Below are 13059 nucleotides of genomic sequence, written 5' to 3' on the forward strand. Positions count from 1 at the left end.
GCAGCCTTAAAATGTATGAGTAATGGCATGACAGAGCATCAATGAAACACTGGAAGCAAGCTGATATAGTCTAACCCTTCAACCAACCAATCCAGCTTTAATAAGGTTGCAAAGTGTTTGTTGAAACTATTTTAAAGAGGTGTTGATTCAACATAACGGCCCTTTTGTTCATAGTGCTGTTGAATTATATTGCACCATACTGAGAAGTGTTTCTACCCTGATTTATGTCAATACTGTACACTAAATATTAGGAATCCCTCTCAGGATAATGCAATACAATTAAATGGCACTACAAATTTATATTACGTATAAATATATTTAACAGTCCAAACGAGAATTCTCAGAGTCCTGTCATAACAAACTAAATTAAATTATTGCAAATTACTGTTCAACCCATTACATAGTGAATCAATAACGAATCTACACAGACATGTTGCATCTGCCTGATCTTTCCTGCGGGTATTGCAGGCGAAGCACAAACACTTCATCTGACACCACATAAGCAGTTTGTTTGTCTTATTCCTGACCATTACATTTTATTTCTTCTTCTTTTTTTTTTTTTGCATGTTCTCCCTGCTAACCCATTCCAATATCCAATATCCAATGAAGCCCTGTAATGCACTGCAGCAGTGAAAGACATCAGGAGGAGCAACTGTGTCTGGTTGACAAATAACAGTTTGTGTGAGTGTGTGTTTGTGTAAAAAGCACATAACTAAAATGACTTCTCTCCACTAAAAACTGTCAAATGAGATTGACAAAGCCGAGAAAACACATAAAGTGAAAAATCCATGCCTATTTTGGCCCAGCCTCAGGCCGCTCAGAGCCTCTGTTTCTATGTAATTTGTGCTTCAGTTCACCAGCTGGTTCAGAGAGAGGTGATGAGAGGTGGATATTGATCACCCATACTGCAGTGCAAGTTTTAGTTCCCTGCTTGGTGACTAACAGGCCTGTCGTCCATCTCAGGCTACAATACACAACTGTCATCTCAAACAGTCTTTGTCTCTATTGTCCACTATTGGATATCGATCCAAACAAATGACTTTTACCAATGCATTGGATATAAAGCTCCACAAAGTTGGACTTTATGACTTGAAATGAATGGTTTTAAGACTCGGGTTGTGCTCGAAAAGAAGCAGTTAATATGATGTGCTGTCTGAATCAAAAATCTTAATACCTGATGAATGGCCACCCTTGAAGGCGCGATAAACGCTGGCCATCACAGAGGGGGGAGACATAATATCGTTTAAATGTGGGAATATGGTGCACATTTCCAGACAGTCTCTCCTGGAAGACATTCAGTCTGGGATGTTCACTTGAAAACTGACAGAAATGCAGTCATTGTGTAAAGAATGTAAAACAAGAGCTTGAGAGAGAAGTTCAAACTCTCCTTACTTTCTCACACACACAGCTGGCCAACCCAGCTGGAGTGAAATGGGTGTCAAAGTGTTGACTTGAAAAAGTTCATCAGGAAAGTGAGAGGAGAGGAGGTTTCCAAAACTAATCAACCATCCAACAAGCAGCTCCGATGAAACACACGAGCAGCTTAAATGTTCCTGGCTGTGCACCTGATGCTGCATCTAAAATTCACTCTCAGAAGACTGTGCTCTCCAACTACTGAGTGCACAGATATATCAGACCTCAGTTCAGTGGGATTTACACTTGTGATTGCTGAACAAGCCAGTAAGTGGACTTTGAGCTGAGATCGTTTGTCAGCTGTTGTTTCAAAAGAGAAGCATAATTGAAATATTAAACATGTACAGTTCTCATCTGCTTCTCCTACTGGTGAAGGCTGTGTGCTAAGGTCAAAGCTCCAAAACAGGTTAGTTATGGCCAATGACTAATAGTCAAGTTCATCATCAAGCAAGCTGAAGAATCCTTTTCAGTCACAATAACAACAATAAAAATAATAAGCTTTGTTTCTAAAGCGCTGTTCCAAAAGGATTTATAGAGTGCTTCACAAAATACAACACCATACAATACATAGGTGCAAGGATAGTGAATCACAGAGAAATAAAAGAAAAACAAATTTAAATAGCATCATACACAGAATAGGCGATAACAACAGAGATATCAAACAGTGGTCAAAGAAGTCAAAAACACATACAAGACCAACAGTGAAATATTTAAATAGACATGACACTAACAGCGGGCTGCACAGTGGCGCAGCAGGTAGTGTGCGTGCCTCACAGCAAGAAGGTCGCAGGTTCGATTCCCAGGTCGGGCCTTTCTATGTGAAGTTTGCATGTTCTTCCCGTGCATGTGTGGGTTCTCTCCGGGCACTCCGGCTTCCTCCCACAGACCAAAAACATGCTCATTAGGTTGATTGGTGACTCTTAATTGCCCCTAGGTGTGAATGGTGTGTGTATGTGCCCTGCGATCGGCTGGCGACCCGTCCAGGGTGTACCCTGCCTCTCGCCCGTTGACAGCCGAGATAGGCTCCAGCCCCCCCGCGACCCCAAAAGGGATAAGTGGCATAGAAAATGGATGGATGGATGACACTGACAGCAGCCTAAGATAACGTCATTTACAGCAGCACTGTCCTGGTTTGCTTCAACACGTCGCTGATTTCTTTAGCTGGATGACAAATTTTCCTTCAGCCAAACAGCAGCAGAGGAAACAGCTGGCTGTGTTCTCACCTGGCTGATCTCCAGCCATGCCACACACAGGGAGTGAGAATGAGATGGAGGCAGGACGGCTGGTGTGTGATCAGATGGGACGGCGGGTGCTCTGCCTCTAAAAAGCAATGAGCTGACGGGACTGGTCCTCGCCATGTTTCTCCATTAATCAGCAGTACGACGCTGTGTCATTACTTTCTCACACAGTGAACCTAGACACAGTGGTCACACAGAGTGAAAGCCCAAACCTCAGCTGTACCAGTGTTCAAGATAAATGTGTAATGGAACAGAAACATCAATAACATAGTCATTACTCAAACCTTGAAGTATGCCGCAGCCGCATTTGATTCTGGTGTGAGTAAAATAATCTCTATGCCTCTTCTATGAATGCTTTCTCCTTTTATGATTTTTACTATTGTGCCATTATTAGGTCAAAATTTGTATTTGTCCAATTCTTTCCTGACTAATGACATTCCCATCAACCTCAGCTGTGCTCTGTGTTAGATGATAATTAGCAAATATTAGCGTGCTAACAAACTAAACTAAGGCAGTAAGCATGGTAAAATTTATACTTGCTTATCAATGTGTTAGCATTGTCATTGTGAGCATGCTGACATTAGCATTTAGCACCGCTGGGTGTTAGCAAGTTGGCGATGATAAATATACAACATCCAGTTAGCAACACATGGTTACACTTTAAAAGTATTTGCCCTTTTCAAACAACATTGTGAAACTGTCTTAATTTGGTTAGATTTAGGCACCAAAACGATTTGGTTATGTTTAAGAAAAGATCATGGCTTGGCTTAAAATAAATACCTAAGTTACATATGTTACCTAACGTACATTAAGTTACTTAGATCACTTCACTTCACAGGTGGAAGTCCTGTTCTTGTGCCATTCAACCAGCCCACCTTTCTCCAAATACAGACTATTCTTTTTGTACAACCTTGTTTGATGCATTGGGAGTGAGAAATCTATCACAGTATCCTGCACTTGATGATGCCAAAGGGGTATGCAGTGTCTTAAAAAGTGATGCCAAGGGCTCCTGATTAAGTGTCATATTGGATTCATTGTACTTGTAACAACACCTGACAGTGATGTCACGGCACCTTCTACAGTACACCTCTACATCACTGCTGCAAGGTGAAGAAGCTGAGCTGCTGGAGGCCAGCAAAAACAAGATTTTCAGCTAGATCTTGAGATTAAGATAATCATCCTTATTTATCATTATCATATGGAAACACACTGCTGCCATTCCGTCATTGCAGCATTGATGACGTGATGGCAGCATTAAATTATGCTCTGTCCAGGTGGTAAAACAATCCAACAGAAGCCAGTGCAGTTTTAGTTCAGATGTAGCTTCTCTAGCAAGTCTTAATTTTCTTTTCTTTTATCACAGTTTTATTTTTATTCATTTGTTTTTTCATCTTGGACATCTGAGCTCTGCTGATACTGTCTTCCTCTCTAATTCTCTATCTTGCTCTTTCTCATTCTCTCTTTCTAGGACTCATTTTTGCCAATCAGCTGATTATCCTATTGTGTAAATGTGGCAATTTGCCCTCAACTGCAGTTAATCAAAGCTCCTCTGTCACTAAACAGATCCTTGACACCTTCCACTAATTCTAATCATTTTCTTGCAGATATACAGAAAATTGCTTTCATAATTCAGCCTTTTGTGCTCAGAATAACCAACCAGATGGATGTCAGGAGAGCTAAGTGCTTAATATTTAGGATCTGTATGTTGTGTGTTACCAATGGGGCTAATAGCTCTGAAGTCTGCCTGCTCCCCACAGTTTGTTTTTTTCCCTCTACAATCAGGCGGCCTTGTCAAAGTTAAAAAAAAAAAAAAAAAAAAAAAGGAAACTAATATTGATTGGATTTCTGCTGAATTCAAGTAGGAAGCATCAAACACTCAGGCTGTGTTGGTGTGTGTTTTGAATGTTAACAGCGGCAGACACCTTGCTGCTCTGACCACCATCTAACATGCATCCAAGGTTAAGGACCACAGGTATCCCACAATCCACTGGGCTCCCATCTGCCATGCACAGCATGGACACACTCGTCTATACACTCTATTCAATATTGCATAAAACACAGGTGTACATGCATACTGTATGCTTACATAAAAAATACAGTGCACACATAGTACAGGACTGCTACACTACACTATACACACAGACAGACATACAGACAGACAGACAGACAGACAGACAGACAGACACACACACACACACACACACACACACACACACACACACACACACACACACACACACACACACACACACACACACACACACATACACACATCCAGATAAGCAGATAAGACATTCAGAGGTGATTAGAGTATTTCGTGAGGACACATTGATCCTTCATGAACTCACGACGGCAATCGAATGAGTCACTGTTCTCCTAATTAGAAAAATTAATATCAATTCATCATAATTGTGAGAGGAGCTGAGCAGGACAAACCTTCCCACTGTGCGAGTGACATGTGTGAGTGTTTCACAGCCAGAGCAAGCCTGTTCCTCTGATGCAAAGCTCAAAACATTCACCTGTATATATAATGACATGCGGGGGTGCAAAGGGTATGACTATCATCACTCCATAAATAGAGCCAGTCTCCAATCAACCCTCTCCTTCTTGATCCCCCTCTACATGTCTCTGTAGGTGTGTGTGCTCCATGATTAACACTGCAGGCAGACTGAAACAGAACATTTTCATGAAAGCTTTCCAGGAAGTTGAACACACCACTGTAACTTTTGGACCCTCTCTGGTTAAGGTTATTTAAGAGGAAGATCAAATTCATAATCACCAGTATGCCCTTGAAAATGTATTTGCTTCCCAGTTAGCACATCTATCTGATGAATTCATCAAAGCAGTCTGTAGTGTAGAGGAATAATTGCAAGCCATTTTGCAGCGATTATCGCTTTTCAACTGACGTGACTGACTAGTTCATTATCAGTCATTCTTCGTTTGTGTGTGTGTGTGTGTGTGTGTGTGTGTGTGTGTGTGTGTGTGTGTGTGTGTGTGTGTGTGTGTGTGTGTCATGTCCCCTGTGTCTTCATTAACTGCGGACAAAGCCTAGGAATACAGGTAAAATACAGGTAAATTGACCATGAGGTAATCCAAGTCCAAACACAGTCATCAGACAGAGAGACACGACATGATGCACAGCTGCAGAGTCAGACTGAGGTTTGGATCTTACATAGACCTTTTCACATACGTCAGTGTAGTGTGTGTAAGAGGGGAAGCCATGAATCATATTTACCTCGAGCCGTGACATTGCCACTGGTTAGTTGTTGGAGCAGCAAGACCGCAGCTGAACCAAAGAAAAAGCAGAGGTGGTTTTAATTTAACATTCATCACTCTTAGTAATACAGTTTTGTCAAAACACATACCACTTTAAAGATGAACAGAAACTGTCTGGTATTGATCACTGGCAAATGAATCATTCACCACTTCATTTCTGCCATTCAAAATGAATTTTCCTGAAAACCTGAATCACATTAAACCTTGACTTTCACCAAGTTATGGTTTGCTCTCATCAATCACATTCAACATGAGAAAAGTACAAAATAAGTAGCATAGGAACACGTATGTCTAATACATGTAAAGAAGAAAAATGAAAGTGTAAGTGGCCTTTAAAAACTACACATTAATGAGGACCCTCATCTACGAATTATTCATATGACTCATCAACACCACCTGTCATTACCATGTGCTCAGTGATGGCGGATCTATCTGTGAGTATGCCAGAGGCATCACAAAGGCTAAAGAGACTCTCTGTCCAGCCAGAAAAGTTCATATCAGGGACAAGAAATTATAAAGCTGCAATTATATTGTGCTTTTAACCTGAGATCAGTACAAAGTGGTTCACAGTGCCTTAGATTCAGGCATGTAGGTCACATTAAGGACACTGAGGAACAGTCCATGTTACAACAATCCCATATTTCCCCTCCAGGATTACAATCCTGGTCAGCAGGTTCGATGTTCAGTTAAAACTGTTAATCTCCGAAGTTCTGACTCTGAGCATTTCTTCAAATAAACTGCATAATTAAATCACTCACAAGTTTAGGAAATGTTACTTCTCAGGCTAAACAAAGCATTAAAAAAGCATCTGGAATATCTGACAAACGTCACTGTTACATGCTGCTGTTTTTCTTAGCTGATGAAAAGTTGACACTTTGGAAACACAAAAGGTTTTTTAGGAACAGGACAGAGACCCTCAGAAAACTGAACAGTTAACAAAGCAAATTAAACAAAATTAAACACACAGGGTTCAGCGTCTTGCCCAAGGAAACTTCAGGGTCAAGATGTCTGGACTTTAAGCTCTTACTGTGCAAGTCAAGCTCAAATATCACTGAATCCTGCACTTCCCATAGTGCAACTCAGTCTGAGGTCTTTTATTAGACAACCCTGCGTCTAAAATGTCTAACTCCAGTTTGTAATGCAGGCTTTGTGCGAAAAAGGTGAAGTCTCAGGTCCAAGTCGAGACAACCCTGATGGCAGAGGAGCTCTTGAGTGCTTTAGTTGCATTCATGAATGTTAAAGAAGTTTGCACAGAGCACAGAGCAGATCTGTGTCAGCTCCTGTAAGATTATTGTTTTCTGCTGACCAAATTTGATTTTATTTCTGTAAATTGCTGTCAGGCAACAGAAGCTGATGAAAGTCATGAATTATTAAACTTCCCTTTGGGCCATAACTACTCAATTCAATCTACCAGTCACTTTCGTTTTTCTTCAAAACACAATAAAACACAACACAAAAACATTCACAATAAATGTTTTATTCATGTTCAGCCTCCAAACGGTCAGCTATATCAAGCTATCAGACATCTTCAGATTTACACTTCCACCGTCTTCATGTTTCACTTAACAGTTGTGATTTTAATGTGAGGATCAACCGTGCTTTTGCATAGTTTAACCCTTTAACACACAGCGGACATTCCTCAACATCAGGGCTGCAACTGATTACTTTCTCAATTAGGCGATTGATTGTTTTGTCTCTAAAATAAATACTGAATAATACTAACTAATCATAAATATTTCGGGAGTGAGTGGAGGCTGAGAGGATGAAGTTTAGGTAAAAAATAAGCTGAAGGATGGGATCTATTGTAGAATGCTACAGAGTTCTTTCAACTATCTTCCAGTAACATACACACAGCTGCCAGTTCATCAGATACACTAAAACTAATGCAGTTAAACGCAGCATCAATGCAGCATCACTCGTTTCAGCAAGTGTCCTAAAAAACATGTGTTTAAGTTCCATCCATCCATCCATTTTCTACGCAGCTTATCTATTTCGGGGTCGCGGGGGGGGCCGGAGCCTATCTCGGCTGCCAACGGGCGGGAGGCGGGGTACACCCTGGACGGGTCGCCAGCCGATCGCAGGGCACATACACACAACCATTCACACTCACACTCACACCTAGGGGCAATTTAGAGTCACCTAATGAGCATGTTTTTGGTCTGTGGGAGGAAGCCGGAGTGCCCGGAGAGAACCCACGCATGCACGGGAAGAACATGCAAACTTCACACAGAAAGGCCCGACCCGGGAATCGAACCTGTGACCTTCTTGCTGTGAGGCACGTGCACTACCTGCTGCTCCACCGTGCAGCCCTGTTCCAGTGAGAAGCTTTCCAGAGGCTGAAGTAATCACGTCAGGAGTACAGGAGGACATCAGGTGACTAGTTTTCAGCAGTGCTTTCTGTGATGCAGAAATGAAGAAAGAGTATTCCTTTTATATCAGTGAGATTAGACTGTTTTAATTTTATTTTACCCCTTTGAGGATGGTAAATGGAAAAAAAAACTAACAGCAGCGTCTCTCAACCCATTTAGCGTTAAACGTGTGGATGGAAAACAGGCATCTGTGCTTGCAGACAATTTATTTTATTCTATGTTACTCTCATTTGACTTTTGAAAAAAATCCATATACACGCAACTGTATAGCTCTCATGTTAGAGTGCATATGTACAGTAAATTTGTTCTTTTGCGTGAATACAGAGTTTTAGTCATGAGCCGACAGAATTTGATTAATCTGACCTCTCTAGTCTCAGACTTATGATATGATCAGATGATCTGTTTCCTGAAATCTCTTACCACATTTTAGTCCCTGCCTACATTACAGAAGGTACTCTTCATCTTGGCAGCTTTATCCTCACAAACAAAATCACATTATGGCAGGTTTATCAGTTTTATTAAAGCCGTGTGATGTTTTTGTCGTTTCCTTACTCCACGTACAGTCAGCACGCGGGCCTTTGCCGCTCATCACTTTGCTGCTGCCTCCTGAAGAAAACATGGACGAAAAGCAGACGGTGCTGTTCACCGAGCCCGACAGTAAACAAGACCTGCTGTTTACATACTGGAGGCTGATCCCAGCCTGCACATTCAAGGCTTTTTGTGAGTGAAATGTGGAATTACCCATTAAATGTAAAAAGGATATGGTGTTTACATGCACAATCACAGAAATGAGAGTGACGGGAAAGCACAGAAATAATCTGCATCCAGGCTACAACAGCCTATTAATCAGAACGATCAACAGGAAACTAGTTGTGTGTCACAGTTTTGTGTTTGCACCAATAAACTGAATTCTTGTCATTATTCACACTTGTATTGAAATGCACAATAAAAATTTTTTTATCAACCTTTTCCCTGCAGACGTTGTGAAATGTCCCAATAGGGAAAGCACACGTGTAAGTAAAAAAATCAATGAGGGCAAAAGTCAGAGGCTCAAATCAAAGTGCTAGTGAAGACAAAACAATTTGTTCGTTGTTTCAAATTGTGAACGAAACACGGAGCCACAGATGCCGGGTGAATCCAAAAATTCCCCAGAATCCAAAAGTAAATTCTTTTCAGCTGCAGAATTTGGTTTCAGTTTTCTAAAAGCGTCATCTTTAGCTCCGACACGAAACAGAATTTCAAGCTCTGTGATTGGACTATTCTTACCAAAATGCACCTCACGAGTCATTGCTATATTTTCCCCCAAAGTTCTTGACCTGATTGTCAACTTTTTATCAAAAGACCAGATATTTTCAAATGTAGTTGTTAATGTTTCAGTCTCATGATTCAGCCTAAACGGCACCCCTCACCCTGCATCTATATCACAGGTCCTCTAATTGAAATGTAACAGGGGAATGTTTGCAGCCTTGACAGAAGCATGAACTCTCTCTCTCGTACACGAATCCTTCCTCATTAGTCTACGAGTTGTGCTGCTGTATTCTCTATTTCTTTTGCCTCTAACAAAAAGAAAAGCTCAGATTTCATGCTTTCTACCCCCCGACACGCTCCACGACTCCACTTCTGCGAGACCTTTTTTGATCGCAGTTCCCAGTTCCAAGATGCCTTTCTGACAGTATCAGCTGCAGCGCTTTGAAACTTTGGTCAGTTTGTCTGTAAGGCAATCTTTCCCTTCTCAGAGCAACAACAGTCTGTCTCCTCTTTGCCGTGAGCTGACATTTATAGCTCAAAGGTGAAGAGTTTCCTGCTCCACCAAGGAGCCATGATTGATGTTGTTAGTGCCATGTGTGTTTTTTTCTGCAATGACAACTTACCTGCTGTGTGAAAGGTCTATTTAAGGGCCAAACTGGCAAGCTCTCAGATACTAATGAGTCTTCTAATTAGTGCTTTATTACAGGCAGGTGCATTAGGAAGGTCAACCACTTCAGTCTTCGTGATAATACACGTAAACAGTGCTCAGTTCAAAGATAAATACGCAGCATATTTTCTGCTATAGCTGTTTACAGTGACAAAAATCTGTATTTCTCTGTTCACTTGAGTATATTCAGTGCAAATATTTCACATTTTAGAGCAGTGACAGTGAATTTATGATATGTAACGCATACCGTGTCATGGTGCAACAAAAGCTCACAGTGTGTGTACTGTAGGACTGTAATGATTAACTATCTCAGCAGCAGGTCTTTGTCTTAAGTTCTACAGTCAGCCATCATAAAGTGAACCACCAAGGCGTCCTGTGATGCCTGTCATGATGACGCACAGCAGATAGGCTTGTTAAAATTAAGCTGATAAGGCTAAAGAGTCTGTGCAACATTAAAGAGCTTCACTGTGCAATGAGATATCTACTGAGGGACAGCGTGAGTCACACACCAACCCCCTCCAGTGGTGGAGTGGAACTGCATGTACACAAGTACAATAGAATAATTTTATGCAACTTTACTTTACTTTACTTCTACTCCACTACATCTCAGAGACAAATATTGTACTTTTACTCCACTACATGTACACATGATGTCATTTCGTTGCACATACTAGTTTTTACTAATTTTGTTAATTTCTATTACACAGTCTTGGACCACAGCAGTGTAACATTTTACTACACACTGTACTTGAATAATGATGTCACAAATGAGCATTAATCTGACAAATGGTATAAATGGATAGATATAAAATACTCCATGACATAGAATTTAGATTTTGGAGAAAGATGTTTGAATTCACTGGAGCCAAATTTCTTTGTATTTTACTCCCTTGTTATACAGGAAGGAGCTAAGCTAAACCCACGTATTGGTTTCCAACTCAAACAGTGGCTTACTGTTACTCACTGAGAGGCCAAACTCATGCAAATAGGATATAATGACTGCAATCACTGAGGGACAAGAGCGAGTCATCGTCATAATCGATCGACATTTAGGTTTTTTCTACTCTGTTTCTATGTTTTTTATTCTGTTTTGCTCTCTGCTGCAGACTGATTTCAACTGGATCAGCACAGTGTCGTCTCATCTTCAGTTTCAAACCAGCAACTCTGCTTTTATCAAACACAGCAGTTCTGACAAATGACAACATTTCTGCACCATATCCTCAACCAGCATTCAACGACAGTAATTATACAAAACTGCTGCTGTGACAAACGTGAAAACTGACAAGGTCTGACTTTTAGTCACCTGCCAATAAAAGTTGCCACTCCGTCTCACCAGTGATTTCTGGGGAAGCAACATGATAAATGCCTCTTTTCTGTCAAATTACCAGTGAACCATGCAGACAGACAAAAGCAGATTTAGGCAGTGGCTCTGCAAATGTTTGCAGATCAAACAGTTTCAGATGGTGATGAATGATAAGTGCAGATGGAGGCAACTCAGTGCTGGAGCAGGGTGCCATCTAATGGACACAGTGAGGAGAGTCATGGCTGATTTTCTGTGTTTCTTGTTGAATTGATGACATTGACAGATTCCAAAGGTTTCCAGTGTCAGAGGAACAGGTCTTGCAGAACACATTTAACTCTGAGGAGACCATGCAAGATTATGTAACTACACTGTAAGTGTGAAGGTGAGCAGAGCAGGTACAGTAAAAAGACAGCCTTATACAGTATATCTCACTGCATATTACTCCCCAAAACTGGTGGAGAACAATTAAAACAAGGCTGGCATTTTGAAGAGAGATGAGGAATTCAGACAAAGTTTTAGTGTTTTAACCAATTAACTCTTTAACTTTTTTTTAAAAGTTGTCAACTGTTATTCATTTAGACATGAGAACAATAATATCGGGAACAGTACAACAATAACAGAAAATGAACTATTACAATAATCCAGCTGTATTTTGAAACAAAACTTTGAAATCAAACTTCTTTCCTTTGCTTTTTCCAAATGTTGCTGGTTTTAATCCACAGACTGACTGGAAAAGCTGAATGAGGAACACTCTCTTCATTCTACTAATACTTTTGAGCAAGGCACTGAACAAGAGCAATGGACCAGTCCGAGAGAGCGGTTAAAGTAAAGCCAACTGCTTAGATTAGAATAACACAGTGACTAACTGAGAGAAGGCTAAAAATGATCCCAGCTAGAGAGTGAATGGAAAAAAACAAAAACATTTTTTTCCTCCCACACTGTTTCCCATTCTGAAAATGTTAGTGTGTGAAAGTGGCTGAGATAAAACAACAAAACAAAAGAAACAGTGGTAGAATGAATGAGAAGTTTTAGCTAAAGCTTTTGCTCATCCTCTGAATAAGAGAAGAAGGAGCGAGACAGAATGAAAGAAAAAAGGACAAAAGAAAGAAAGTGTGTGTGTGTGTGTGTGGGGGGGGGGGTTATAGAGACAGAATGTAGGAAGCAGATATGGAGGAAGGAAGGAGATAAAGACAGGAGGAGCGCATAAATATTTTAGGGAAATACATTCCATGTTGGTTTGCTCATGAAGCCGAATTATTCCACCAGCTCATCTGACAAGTGCTGCTTACAATACAATACAACACAATACAACTGTGACTGGAAACTACTGCTACTCATACTACTGATCACACGATAGACACTATGGAAAATGTTAAGCAAATGTTATTGTGAGACAGGTCCATGTGGGACTATTGCAAAGATACATGAATACAATGGCAAACTTCCATTGAAATGTTTCATGTTTCTACGAGAATATCAAGGGAGTATTAAAGAAAACATGCGGTAAAGCAACACAAATGCACCATTAAACACAATGAGAATAAT

This window comes from Chaetodon trifascialis, chromosome 4, assembly GCF_039877785.1.
Source record: "Chaetodon trifascialis isolate fChaTrf1 chromosome 4, fChaTrf1.hap1, whole genome shotgun sequence".
Lineage (NCBI taxonomy): Eukaryota > Metazoa > Chordata > Actinopteri > Chaetodontiformes > Chaetodontidae > Chaetodon > Chaetodon trifascialis.